The sequence below is a fragment of the Leuciscus leuciscus genome (assembly GCF_965113295.1).
Source record: "Leuciscus leuciscus genome assembly, chromosome: 8".
Taxonomy (NCBI): domain Eukaryota; kingdom Metazoa; phylum Chordata; class Actinopteri; order Cypriniformes; family Leuciscidae; genus Leuciscus; species Leuciscus leuciscus.
The window spans coordinates 12,779,172-12,793,811 of NC_138732.1; positions in this window are offsets into that span (position 1 = coordinate 12,779,172).

The following is a 14,640-nucleotide window of genomic DNA, read 5'->3' on the forward strand; positions in this document are numbered from 1 at the left end:
TTATTAGGTCTTTAAACGCAAAGCTTCCGCAGAGAGAGCAATTGCAGTGTGGAAAGTTCAGTCATGCCACTTATTACACAGCATTTAGCCACATAAATAATTATGGAGATAAGAGATATTGATTTCAGATTAAACTGTAATTTATTCAGATTTAAAATCGTACCTGTTTGTATCTTATAATCCAACAGTGTACAAAACAATAGTCACAAAATGGCAGCAGCTGCGTTTGTATGAAACGAGAGAGCGAGTCCATGTTACTGTATCACTTAATTGTCCGTCTAGTTTGAACTTGCCGAATGCTAGCAACTGATTTCTTCCCAGAAGCTTCACGTTTAAAATATTTCAAGTCAATATTTCATGTATTTACTTATGTGGGAAGTAGCCGTGTAATAAGCAGGATAATGTACATCCAGACGGTTGTTAATAAACCCATTCAGAGGGGTTCAAACACCCTGTCAGGGGTTATTCTGCGATAACAACAGGCTGGATGCACATTATTCCTTACATACCATACCATACCATACCATACCATACCATACCATACCATACCATACCATAACATAAAATTATAAATACATTCTTAAACATTCCTATGTCCAAAGACATAGGAAGCGCTGCATGCTAATATGCTATTCTGAATTCAGCCAATGACTGTTTTCAAACATGTTTCCTGAACACTCACACCTTCTGCCATTGGTTAAACAAACAGAAACCCCACCCCCAGACTGACCCCATTAGTAGATCCAGTGTCAGTGGGTCAGGTTTATCAAAAAACATTTAACACATCACCTTTTAACTTAGCAAATGGGTTTTATATAACATGTCATGTAGGGCTTGATGGAGGCATCATAAAGCGTATTTAAAGATGAATTACCTAAAGTCTATCTTGTCTATGATGGAGGTGTTATGCCATTGAGTTATTGCTCGAATTTAGCGCCACCCCAATGCATAGGCCAGCTGTAAGAGCCTCAGTCTGATGTGACATGAGATCAGTGCTTACAGGCATCTGTGCTTGTCTAGTCGGAGCCAGCTGTCCTGTGCTATGATTGAGATCACACCGGCACCTCGTCTGTGCCAGACTAGCGGTGTTTGGCACTCACCATCAGCCATTATCCAAGACCCTGCAGCTCCTCCATGCACTGCTGCACAAATGCAGTGTAACTGCCATCTGCTGAAAATCCTGTCACAGTCAGAATCTTTTAACCAGTCAGTGCATTAGCCAGGGAATGGATTGCTACGCAGGTGGATGATGATTATGGTTGGGAATGAAAGGACAAAGGGGTGGGGCTAATTCAGACATATAATTACTATACAGCAAGTCTTTACTTTGAAACAATTCTAGCTTTTTAAGCTGCTGAAAATTGAACTACAGTTCAATATAGTTATTAGAATTAGTTATAAAAACAATAATAATAATAAAAAAATAATAAAACAGCTAACTATATATTTACTACAGTTCAAAACTTTGGGGTTGACAAGATTTTTTATGTTTTTGAAAGAAGTCTCTAATACTCATCAAGGCTGCATTTATTTGATCAAAAATACAGTAAAAACTGTGAAATATTTTGACCATTCAAAAATATATTTGAAAATGTAATTTAATCTTTAGTGTCAGTCACACGATCCTTCAGAAATCATTGTAATTGCTGATTTGATGCTCAAGAAACCTTTCTGTTAAACATTTTTAAATATTTTATTTTAAATAGAAATCTTTTGTAGCATCATAATGTCTTTACTATAAGTGATTATGATCAGTGAGTAAAAGTAATTGCTTTCAAAAAAAAAAAAAAAAAAAACCTACTGAATGAAAACTTTTGAATGGTAGTATTTAGGGTTTTTTGTTGTTGGAATAAGCCTAATTAAGGTGAAAACTTGAACAGATAAATTAGTTTACATGAAATATCTGAAGGAACTGATTGACTACAATTAATCAGATTTCCCGGTGGAGAAGAGCAAAGAAAAATAATGGTCCGCACATTGAAACTGCAGCTCCAAAAATGTATTTACCAAACAGCGCAATATTTAGACCAGTCAGGTCTTCATCAGGCACAATACCAACATGAGAAAAAGAACATCTGTTTATTGCCTCTATTCACAGAAATGTAAATGTGTATGTGCATTACAACGTGACATACTATTGTAAAAAAAGAAAAGAAAAAGTATTTAGGTGACTGGTTTGTACAGATTCACAGCACATTTTAAGCAGCTTGTCGCAAATGATAATGGTTATCACACATATCCAAAGACTCCCCAAAGGTGTGTGTGACACAAAAAAGAAATACTTTCTGAATGATTGTGTGAGTATCTTAGAAAGCCTTGTGAAAGTTTTCCCCAGGGAATGTATTTTCACCCTCAATAGGTCATCATTTTAACAACAGGTATCTTCAGTGATGATAAGACTATATGAGCCATATCAACAGAGGGTTCAAAGAGCCCTTGGTCACACACTCTCCTGGCTCTGCATAAATACCAATGCCTGGACAGGAGGATGATAAGGGATGGTGATAACTGGTTGTATGAATCAACACAGGCTTCTAAGAGAGCAGCCTGTGGACATGTTTATGCAAAAACATCATGAGAGGAAATAACATTCAGTGACTAGTGTGCGTTTATTCCTCTGTAGGTTAGGGGAAGGCTTTGCCATGCCCTGTGGCTAACTGTCATATTCAAATGGTTCCCAAAAGATAAAAAAAAAAAAAAAAATCCTTCTTGCACACTGCTTCCTCTTGACAGCTGTCTATAAGTTTCGCTATCATTGTGCTACAGGATTTTCCACTTGACACTTAAAAGCGACACACTAACACAGAAATGACTCACATTAGCTCTCTCTTTTATAATATTTATTACAGGTTATGCACAGAATATGGCATAATGATGATTACCACAAAAATGTATTTAAGGTGACATATTATCCCCCTTTTCACAAGATGTAATATAAATCTATGGTGTCCCCAGAATGTGTCTGTGAAATTTCAGCTCAAAATACCCTCCAGATAATTTATAATAGTATAATGCAATTTTTGTGTGTGTCCCTTTAAATGCAAATGAGCTGCTGCTCGCCGCTCCCGTTCAGGTGTTGTGCCGAATTTTGACCCGCGCCAAATTATTACCCCCATAGCATTTGTAGGTTTAGGATTAGTTGTGGGGGAGGGGTTAGGATTAGAGGCGGGGTTATGATTAGTCAATCAGGTACTGACTTCAACGAGGGGGGTAATAATTTGGTAGGGGGTCGAAATTCGGCACAACACCGCCGCCGTGGGTGGAAACGTGCAGATTAAGGGGCGGTAATATTATAATAAGATCCCCTTCCTACGTCAGAAGTGTAGCGAAATCTGATCGGCTTATTTTTTTATGCTAGCAGAGAAAGGCTTACCAAAACAAAGTTCCTGTGTTGGTAGATGCACCTGGGACCCGATCATAGCACTTAAGCACTGAAAAATGGATCAACAAAAAATACTTGACAAATGCATTCACAACCTTGCAACTATGTTATTGAACTTTAATACATAAAGTAATACATCCTTTTCATTCAACTTTTAGAATAATAGTTATAACAACCCCCAACAATAGAATAATAACAACAAATAATAATAATAAAAATTGTTTAGCTTTTAACACCTTTTACATGACACTGTTTCTTTTCATGGCCATAGGTTAAAATAAAATAAAAAATCAATTGCCATAAAAAAAACTCCACTATTTCAGTAAAAAATCATTTCAGTCCTCCTGATGTTCTCTTGTATACGTTCCTTATATGGGCTTCTAGGTCGCTAGCACCTTTATTTGACATTGACATGTACGTGCCAGCATTGCAGGTCATGCATTCTACTTCACACGGATCCCGACCGAGACGAAACACAGGATTTATCTCTGTAAATCATCTGTGAATTTACTTTTTTTTTTTTTAAAGCCGTTCAGGAGCCATGTGCCACTGTTGACAAGCAAGCGCTGCTCTGTCTCTTTGCTGTTGCCGTGGTGCTGAGGGTAATGATTGAGATGCAGTTTGACCAATGTTTGCGCTACGTAGGCTACATGACCGACCGACCAATGGTGGCGTGCGAGAAGGCAGGACCTAAAGCAATGCAAAAACGCAACCAATGAATGGCAACTGTAGAAAGCAAAAGCCGAATATAGAAGGTCTTTTTAGGTCCAAAAAGAGGACATTTCTGGGAAAAAGAGGACATATGGTCATTGGTTACCCTAATTAAGGGCAGTCTCAAAATGTTAAGATATTCACTATACCGACATTTACACGCACCTAAACAATCCACTAGTAATCGGACTGATGGCTCATTTGGATTGAAAAGCCTTCATGTAAACACCTCAATCCATCTGAATGAAATTTCGGATTGGGATTGAAAGGGGTGGTGTAGAACTAAACTAATCTTTTCAATAAGAAACTAAAGCCCTATTCGGACGGGATTAACTTTACAAGGGTAGATGATGGAGTAATGTAATTTTACCACAGGGCGTCTGTAATATTAATGGCCAATTCGCACGGGATAAGATATCTCAGTAAAACCAGCAGAAGTGGGAGAGGTAACTCGATTTACGCACCGCTGTCACTCCTGTCGTCATGTATGTATTAAATTGCTTCCTGATATCACATGCACAAACATATAACCTATATTTATATATATAAAACAGTTATGTACGGTCGAACGATGTATTAATTAACTTCAGATTGGATTATTCGGATGAGACATTAAACCGAGGTCCTGACTCTCTGTGGTCATTAAAAATCCCAGGATGTCTTTCGAAAGAGTAGGGGTGTAACCCCGGCATCCTTGCCAAATTTGCCCAGTGGCCTCTGTCCATCATGGCCTCCTAAACATCCCCATATACCGATTGGCTTCATCACTGTCTCCTCTCCACCAGTAAGCTGGTGTGTGGTGAGCGTTCTGGCGCAATATGGCTGCCGTCGCATCATCCAGGTGGATGCTGCACATTGGTGGTGGTTGAGGAGATTCCCCCCTTCTATGTAAAGCGCTTTGAGTGCCGAGAAAAGCGCTATATAAATGTAATGAATTATTATAATTATTATTATTATTATGTTGGTAATAGGCACTTACCTAACGCTAAAAGATGTTTCGTCCCTCTAACAAGTGCTTTCGATCTTCTTTTTGATCTGGATGGTATGAAGAAAACACTTGAGTTTTGCCATAGACTAGTCCCAGCGTTTAGAACGCAACAGAATGCTTTTTTAAGCGTCTCCATACTTGAAAAACTGCAGAAAACTACTTTTAAACAGGAAAGGCCGATTTATTTATGTACATATTTACAGCGGGTCAATTCGCACGGGATTAGTATTACCTGAGGTCATTTTTCCGGACCTTTTTACAGAAGGTAAAAGTCGTTAATCTTTACTGACATTGTCCATAATGATTACTGAGATGGCACATTCGGACGGGACTAAAATCACAGAGAAGCACTAGTGATAATTACTTTACCCCACCTCTCCATGTTAAACTAATCCCATCTGAATAGGGTTTAAGAATGTAAACTCTACAATATGACAATCTTCTGAATTGGATTCAAAAATATCTTGCACACATGCGCTGTGTCGTGATGTGTATGATTACCAGAGCCCTTTCAAAATCTGTTTACATTTTACTTCTAACAAACATACATATAGTTTATTTAGGACTTACAAACTGGTCAGTGTAGGAGACAGTTGTATTTACTAAATATAATTTTGTTCGGAATACACTTGTAAACATAAAATCAGATTATAAACAGAACTTTAAAGGTGCTGTATGTAATTTTTTTGACTATACTAAAGCATAATATGTTAGCAGATATTTGAAAACATGCTAAGTTCACATTGTTTCACTGAAAAACAATGATACTTGTTTGTTCACAGTTTGAACGTTCTTGTTTCCATTTGTTTAATTTCAAGATCTGAGGTGAATTATCCATTGTTGCTTTTACAGCTACAAAGCTGGGAGCACTAAATGATATTCAAAGTCACATTGCATGCTTTTAACATTAAATTAAGCAAACGGTACCTGAGATTATTGCCACACTTTGTGTTTGTTGTTCCAGCCGCGACGTCGCATACAAATAGAAACCGTTTCTAAAACAGAATCGTCATGTGTCGCCGTCGCGGCTGGTTAGGAGGGACAAAAACTATAACATGGAAAAGATGCCATTTATCGCGTGTCGCGGCGCGTGTTGTTAGGACACGGTGTTACAGTTACATGATGTGTTTCGGGTCTCAAATTTCTTAATTTATACATTTCTGTCATGATGGTTCATTCCCATAACTCGTGATGAACGAGAGACCTAGACCCGCGAGATTAACTAATCATATTGATAATGGGAACGTGTCAGTCAGCATATGGGAATGTGACGTGACAAAATAACGAACGACTCGGGTTGGGAGCCGAGGTGACTGCTTAGTTGGGTCTTCTGGCTGTGCAATGAATTAAACATTTCTGTTTCTCATAATTTGGCCATGGCTGCATTATAGTTTTATTTTATTTTAAATGAGATCAACATTTACATAATTTGATATGTTGGGGAATTTGGCTATTAACATTTCAATTATATTCTGCTGAAGCGAACGAAATGACTGGAGAAATTATTTGTTTCGTTGATTTGGCTCGTCGCCTTCCATGGTCAAATACTCTCATTCCTGTTTCGTGTCCTCGGTCTGGCAACCCGCATGAGCATCAAGTCTGAGGAAGAGGGGAAAACAATGCCAATATTTTGAATTTGGTCGACAGTAAGTAGGCTATCCATTTCAACTTCTATATAGCCTACTGCAACTTTAAGAATTGGAATTGGATTCACTTGGATTGACGAAAATGACGAAGCGCTTAAGTGAATAGGGCCTATTAATGTGTTACAATTAATGTGTGCTTTTAGAAATTGATATACTTCACATTTTTGCTTTTAAATCTTATATTAGCCACATTTACTTCTATTGTAAGTGCCTCACATTTTTGCTTTTTTTTATGAAAAAGAGGGAAGAGTCAAAATAATATTTTGTGGTAATCAACATTATACAACAAATGTTGTCGACCAAGTTTAACTTATACAAGTTAAGGATGCACACACGATTGAAACTAGAAAAAACTATGACACATCAAGCTGTCTCCTGATTATGGCCATTTCTCTGTGATAGGCCAATTGTGGCTTACTGTCAGTTTGTGGAAGATTAGCAAAACCGTGCCATCTTTCCGATAAACTCTCTCTTATTCCCTTTCTCACTCCTTCTTTTTCATCTCTCCTCTTGTCATTAATTATGCTGGAGCTTCTGAATGGTAATAGCCAGCAGAGATATCATAAAAAACTCTTATCACTTTTTCATTACGTTCCAAATCAGGCCTCCCGGTCAGCGGCTGCAGGATAACAGATTGGGCCGTGTAATATTAGGTCATGGTTGTTGACAGATAGTGGCCTGAGGTTGGATCTGATACACTATAGGTTATCAGAGTGATATGGTTAGAGCTGCGAGATTGGTCACTCATTGGCAAGGATGCTGGTTCACCAAGGGTATCACGTCAACAGCAATTATAGTCTGAGCAGTATTGCGCATTGTTTTGCTTCATCAGTACAGATCATAGGCATGTGATATCTTCTGTAAATTAAAAACAATATCATCCATCCATCCATCTGGTTTTTAGACTATTAATTGGAAAATAATGTCTAAAGAATAAAACATTTGTTTTGATTTTAGCAAAATATTTTTCAGTTTTTGCTTCAGTAATACCTCTTAAAATATAATCATTAAGACTATAATACTAATTCTTATCGCAAAGCGGAAACATCAAGGCCAATGACGGTCTTGATGCCGAAAATTAATACTAAGCTTTAGAAATGGTGATTAAGAAGCTGTTTGATGTCAGCGTCTTCATTTCACGTACATTCTCAGACATCTTTTAAATCTTTTGATGAGTCATCGTCACAATAATACTGTCATGCGTAGTTCTTTTACACAGTGGGCTTCTTGAAAGATCTATAGACGCACACATGCACACATCTTTTTTTATATTGCCATGGTAATGTGTGTATTCAGAAACCATTCCTGTGTGCTCAAGCTCATTCACATTAGACATTTTCAAACATCCTTGTTATACAGAACCCCATGAAGATTGTTACTTTTCAGATTGCCAAGACACTAATCTTAAGGATGAAAGACACACACACACACACACACACACACACAAAAACCCATTACTGTCTGTATCAGCATGGTGACGGAGTCTACTTCACAGAACAGTAGACAAATTAAACTGCAGCTTCTAGCTTTCTCTTATTTGACTCGCTGGCTAACAACACAAAATACGTGCTTGTAAATAACAGATGTTGCATTAGTTATAGTCAGTGTGCTTGAGCATATGGATGATGTGGAAAATGGAGTGCCTGTCAGTTATTGTAGATAAGTACACATGCTGTTAACGATGTCTTTTTTATACTACGTTTGCAGCTGTCTTTGTCCATTTACAGGAAAAAAGAATCTTTAAATTAGCATAGTCAAAACTTTAGCAAGGAAAACAGCTACATAATGTCAAAGATTTTACACAGGGAAAAAATACTTTTTACTAAAGGAAAGAAAAACAGGAAGAAGCCTAAAAGATAACAAATCCTTAAATTGCCCATTATGCTTCAGCCAAGAGTGGTGCTGAGATGCCAGGTTGTTTTCAAGGTATCGATCCAGAATATCAAAGTTCTGTTGTAGCTTTTCTCCTGGAAAACAGCCACCTAGCTCTTCATTTCAACCAACATGGAAAGTGCTACGCTTTGCCTATGACAAAGATTTGTGTTTGTGCATGTACAGATGTAATTTGGCTAAACAGTTAGCAGATGATTTTTTTTATATAAAAAAAAAACAAGGGCTTTTATTATATACATCACTGTTCAAATGTTTTAGAAAGTCTCTTAAGCCTGGAACACACCAAACCGAAGCCAAAGAACTAGCACTGATGAAAGCCGACTGTGTTGTCGCCTCGCGTGGCCTGCGTCAGGGGGAAAAAGCTGCACCTGAACACACTGAGCGAACTACTGCCGACTGTCAGCTAATGTGCGTTCTGCGTCTGTGTGTAAATGAGACAACTGTCTATTTCTGAAGATATATTCATATATATTCGTCATTCAAAAAGGGAAACCGACGCTGCAGCCTGCAGATACACAAACCATAAACAAAGCAGTGCGTGCTTACCATTTTGAATATCAATCCTGCTAAACACTTTCTTTATTCCACTCCGCTCATGTTAATATTGAATATTCGCCAAGGAACACTCAGGTAAGATGACGTTACATTAGAACAGCCTTATCTGTACCGTTTTGACTACTTTGCTCACTGTTTTGCTATTATTCTCGTGCAGTGACTCGTTCACAAAGCTGATCAGCCAATCAGAGTTCTCTCTCTCACCGACGGCCCGACGCCGATTCAACATGTCGAATCGGCCGAAAAAAAGCACACGAGGACCAATTTCAGCCAACTGTGCGGAACACACTGAGAAAACTTAGTCGGCCGACGCACAAAAACTGCCGACGGCCGGTGTGTTCCAGGCATTATGCTCACCCAAGGCTGCAAAAAACAAAACAAAACAAAACAGTAAAGACAGTGATATTGTGAAATATTATTACAATTTAAAACAGCTGTTTTCTTGAAGATTACTCAGACTAACAATTAGGAGCATTGGCACCAGTGCCACCAAGTTTACAGATGGTGGAACCAGCATCTGATTTGGTTGCATTGGACATGTAATATTAAAAATATTACAACAACCTCTTACAAACAAACTTACCATGAACAATGCAATACAAAAACCTCTTACAACACAAATGTTAGCATGACAAAGTCTTGTTTAAAAGTTAAAAAAGGTAGAATTCCAAGTCTAATAAGTCCAATTATAAATTGACTAGTTTACCCAATATTTATGAGTATGTACTTTAGACAAAGCATTAGTTTAGCAACATAAGACAGCAGCTCATGCAAATAGCGCTCATCCCACAAGTCAGGCTTTTTTTTGAGAGCAATGTTTAAATCAGTCATTAATGACACTGCATTTGAGTTAGGATGCTGTCTTAGAAGGTAGTTGCCTGTATTAAGGTATGTTCACAAGGTTTTGCAGACAATATATCTTGATGTGTAACATTAGTCATTAGTAACTATGTCATGTTGTTGATTGCCTGAAATATGAAATCTCATTTAGCCTTTCTACAGCCATACAAGTCGAGACAGATGGAGGCTGTCTGAATTGTAGAGAGGTATTTTGCCCTGTAAAAATGATTATCCATGCTACACATCAGGGTTTTCTTCTTGGCGTTAAATTTGCGGAATTCACAAGTGCAGAAAATGAAAAGCACATCCATTTTAAAAGAGAGCGCGACTGTAGATTAACATTGCGGTGGGCTATTACTCTGACCAGTATTGGAATAAGCTCCTAAGGAATAAGCTCCACAGAGGCTTGGCAGAGTCCCCCCCTCCCCCCCATCTCCGGCCCTAGTGGCACTTGGCATCATGCAACAATAATGAAAGCAGCATCTGCTATGAATTCATTCATAGATCATCTGCTTCCTTTATTAATGCGTAAAGACTTACTGGGCGGGCTGCGCACCTCCACATCCAACCTCTTTGATTAATGTTTCTTCTGAAAACGGCATCAGTTAGGGAAGGCGCTATCTGGTATTTGTCTTTACAAGATCGTATCGACTTTTGTGAGACCATGCAGAAAATGAACTGTCATGTACGCAACCGGTCACAAAATGAACGCCATTAATACCTCTGGACTAGCGTGGACAGACTCGCCATCCTCCGCCTCGAGTGTTGAGAAAATAAGCACGTCTGTCTGGCTGCTGTGATGAGGGACTGCCGACATCCATTCAGTCACATCAGAAGAATGGCTGTAATAAGACCGACTATCAGCACTTTCCTTAGAAAAACACATTAGAATGGGCATGAAGTGGGGAGATGATACAACAAACTACTCCAGCTAATGACATTATTATCAGCACAAGCACAAGCAACACAGAGACTTCCACTCCACGCAATGACCGCCATCTGGCTTTTACAGGCGCATAAACTGAAGCTTGAAGCTGGATCAAAGTACAAACAAAAGCATCTCAGAAGAGCAGACATATTGCACAACATTACGCTATCGACACTAGTTGGATAATGTTACAAGTGAGAGATGCAGTTTTGATCCAAAGTATTACAAAAAAAATGGCTTATATATAAAATATTCATGATTCATAATACACTAGCCTTCTTGTCATGATTTAATTTAATTTATACAAGCTCTCTATTTGATTAGATTTAAATTTGATTCGATTCTTCATTATAAAGTGCATTTTGCTTACATATTCTTACATAAAGAAAGAAGATCTCTTTCGACTAATGCTGTAAATAATACAGGGCGAACTGCTAGATGGACTTGTGGAAAGAACCGACTCAAAAGGCAAACAGGATACATTCAAATTCCCGTCTATTCCCTTTAAAATGACAAGCTTAATGTCATTTCCAGGAATAACAAATCATACAGCCTTGTGATGCACAGAAACAAGATCCAATTTCTTTATATGAAGAGTCACTGATTGTAGAGGAAAAGATTGAATAGCATACAAAACATGTTTTTTTCTTTCTTTCACCAAGTAAACATTAACCCAGACACAATCTAATTTAACCTCCAGGGGCCAAATACAAACCTGTAAACTTCTAGACTTCCAGTGAAGCTTCACTAACCCTGTTCGATTAGTTCTGTCCAGGATCTCTTTTAGAGCCCTTCAGTCAGCATTTGATTTATTATTTATTATTAACCTTGACAAGGTTAAATAAATGCTAAGAGAGAGATAGAGGAATGGAGACAGATATTGTATGAGCCAGTACACAATAAACTGGGAAACAGTATTAAAATATTAAATAGTACGTAAAGTGTGATTTGTCATGAATTAATATTCATATCACACAAGGATGTTGAAAAGCCCAGCATTGTTGGCTTTGGGATGCTGGTTTCCATACTCACATTTTAAATTCTGAATGTTTGCTACACCAACAAATATGCTGTCTTTCAGGATCGCTTATAAATAAATAAATAACATTATAAAAAATTATATGATCTATATATAGCAAACATTCAGAATTCAAAATGTGAATATATCTCAAATAGCTCAGTGTTTGGAAACTGCTCTGGTTTAAGAGGACTTGATTTTAGTCCAGAATTCTATTTTGACAGAAAATTTAACTTTGTGATTGAGCTAAACAAAAACTCAAAAAGCTCTGCTCAATTGTAAATGTCTAAAACAACAATAACTTTACATGCATGAGAGACTTCTGTTCAGAGAGTGAAATCCAGCTGACATCGGCCTGAATTCCCCACTATTGAATTTGACACCTTGGTGCACGATCAATGTTGAGGATCAATGTTCAGCCCCTGCTGAAACAAACATTTTCAGACCACCTAGATGATAAATTATTTATTTCACTCAAGAATTATAGACTATGGATGAGAGACAAAAACAAAAATGGACTCCAAAATAAAACCCATCCCTTCAAAATCACTTCAGCCTCGTTTTCATTTCTCGTAGTTAGTACCGAGAAAAACATTGTGTGTAATAAAATGGCCAACACCTCAAAGATTCAGACAGAATCAGATGTTTACTTTTAACTACCTAAAGCCATTAAGTGTCTCAGCTGTAATTGGATTCTCAAAAGAATGCCTGCTTAGTAACCATAGCTCAAAGCCGACAGCAAATGCACATATTTTCCACCATCATTGTATGTGTAAACGCATTCTTGAGCTTCCTTGATCCTTTCGTTTTCACATTGTGGAACGATTTGCATAGCCCTGCAGATGCACCTGCTGTGCTTTGTCTCCAAAATGTGTGTCTGACGTTCCCCGCATGCACTTATATCCACATCGGAAGATAAGAAGCATTTCAATGGCGAGCACCAGAAAAATAGCATCAGAAGTATAAGCGTTTTTAAAATGAGATTTTTTTTCCGCTGTGATACCTCTGGGGCTCTGAGTCCACTTAACTGCAATGTCATTAGTTAGGATTTAAATGAGGACTTTGTTGTTCCGCAGTGCCATCCATTTAGACTTTAATTACAAACAGAATGTTTTGTGGCATCAGGGAACAGAATGCCAGATTCTTATTCTGTTGTGCTATAGTTGTGTGGATTTCGTTTAAAAAATGAAGCTAAACAGTATAATATTGATGTGGATGTATAGAAGTTGAGCCTCCAGCAAGCACATCACAATCATGCAACTCAATTATGCAAACGAATATAAGGGATGGAGTATCAAGTAAAACAGCATAGGTTGACATTGTTTATTTATTAGTTTAGACATTCATGAAGCATTTCCTGTGTCTGGAATTAATGCAAGGGCACCTGAGGGCCGTTTGCAATCTTTTAGAATAGATTCTCAACTGGTGGGTCGTGACCCAAAATGGACAGGAGGTTTTTTTTCTAATAGGGCCAGACAGCAGGGAAAAACAATGCTAAATGGAAATAATAACATAGTTACATAACTAATATAATTGTGTGTGGGTATAGGGTTGTAATATATCATTTTAAAAGGCATGATAAAATGCTTAGATTTTTGATGATTTATCTAAATTGTCAAAGACTTGTTTGTTTAATCAAACACAGCAACATTACAAGTAAAAAAACAACAACAAAAAAACAGCCTTAAATTGTTAATTTGTCTGTTCAGCCTATGTCAGGGGTTTTCAAACTAGGCTTCAAAGGGGTATGTGGTGAAAAAGAGAGAGAGAATTTCAATTTAAAATGCCACTTAAAATTTTTAAGTGTTTTTAAACTGCGTTGGAACATTATTTATTGTGAAAAGACCTCAAAAGTCTGGGGTGAGCCTACTTTTTTTCTCAAAGAAATAAAACTTTTATTTAGCAAGGACACACTGAATTTATCAAAAGTGACAGTATAAAGACATTTATAATCTTATAAAAAATGTCAAATAAATGCTGTTCTTTTGAATGTTCTTTTCATCAAAGAATCCTGAAAAAAAGTTTCATGGTTTCCACAAAAAGCAGCACAGCACAGATTGATAATAATAAATGTTTCTTGTGCACCAAATCAGTATATTAGAATGATTTCTGAAGGATCATGTGACACTGAAGACTGGAGCAATGTTGCTGAATATTCAGCTTTGCCATCACTGGAATAAATTGCATTTTAAAATATAATAAAATTGAAAACAATTAGTTTAAATTGTAAAAATATATTTCAAATTATTTGCATCAAATAAATGCAGCCGGGAGCATAAGAGACATCTTTCAAAAACATTACAAATATTTTCAACTTTTCTTTATGCTAGTATGTCATGTTAATCATTTTGTACTTGCAGTTCATGGTAACAGTCATACATGTTTGATTTTAAGGACATTTTTGTTTACTTTTGTACACTAAACAGTTTTGATGTTGGGTCACCACTTAGCATGTCCAATGTAAAACCAGTCCACAACCACTGCTTTAGAACTTCCAGTTGCACATCTGGTCACTCATTTCCATCACTGGGTAGTGGGTACTTCTAAAAACTTAACACATTCAATGACTGACTTCCTATTACTTAGACGGCCAAAGTGCCTATCTGATCCTTCACTCACAAAGCTCCTGTAGCTCAACCACTTGAACACAGAGTAATCCATCATGCAGATAGATATCGG